Below are 912 nucleotides of genomic sequence, written 5' to 3'. Positions count from 1 at the left end.
AAGTTGCGCAATGAGATAATGACATTTGCTCATCATGATCAAGAGAGCTTGTATGAAGCTTGGGAAAGATTCAAAGACTTGTTAAGAAAGTGCCCACATCACAGTTTGCCCAAATGGTTACAGGTACAAACCTTCTATAATGCATTATCTCCTAACATCAAAATTACTTTAGATGCAGCTGCAGGTGGATCTTTTGAAAAGAAAGGAATTGATGAAGCATATGAGTTGATAGAGGAGATGGCAAGCAACAGCCACTACCAAAACAATACCGAAAGAAGAAGAACCGCAGGAGTCTATGAAATAGACGCCATTACAGCACTCAATGCCAAGGTAGATAACATGGTAAGGAAATTGGACATGTTAACTACTAATCCTGTAAATTCTGTTATGCAAGTGTGTGATAGGTGCAATGGACAACATGGAATTGGGGAATGCATTATGGACTCCTTAAATCCACAAACTTTGGAGCAAGTGAACTATGTAATGAATCAAGGAAGAAAGAATTACCCCTATTCAAATTCATATGATAACAGGTTAAGGAATCATCCTAATCTATCTTATGGTAATCCTAACAATGCCTTGAATGCACCACCAGGGTTCCACCCTCCAGAAAAGAAATCTCATGATGACCTCCTCACTGCTCTTTCCAAATCACACATGGAATTCATGAATGAAACCAGGGAAAACCATAAAATCCAGCAGGCTGCAATAAGGAATTTGGAGATTCAACTAGGGCAATTTGCAAACATAATGGCATCTCGACCTCAAGGTACGTTACCTAGTAATACTGAAAAGAATCCAAAAGAACAAGTGCAGGCTATCACCTTGAGGAGTGGCAAACAATTAGATGAACCACCAAGGAAAGAAAAGGAAGAAAAGGAACAATCAAAAGTGCCTATCATTGACTTAGAG

At 39.0% G+C, this 912-nt stretch overlaps 1 non-coding gene across 1 annotated transcript; it reads right to left on the bottom strand.

Annotated features, from left to right (window-relative positions):
- On the bottom strand, positions 1-106 carry LOC149494181 (small nucleolar RNA R71). The gene has a single exon (XR_016322381.1). It is a non-coding gene; the product is annotated as a small nucleolar RNA R71 (small nucleolar RNA).
- Positions 107-912: the final 806 nt, after the last annotated feature.

This window comes from Jatropha curcas, chromosome 8, assembly GCF_041381405.1.
Source record: "Jatropha curcas cultivar XTBG-Jc1 chromosome 8, XTBG_Jcur_1.0, whole genome shotgun sequence".
NCBI lineage: Eukaryota > Viridiplantae > Streptophyta > Magnoliopsida > Malpighiales > Euphorbiaceae > Jatropha > Jatropha curcas.
The sequence above is the reverse complement of the archived record's forward strand: the minus strand, read 5'-3'. Positions and strand labels throughout refer to the sequence as shown.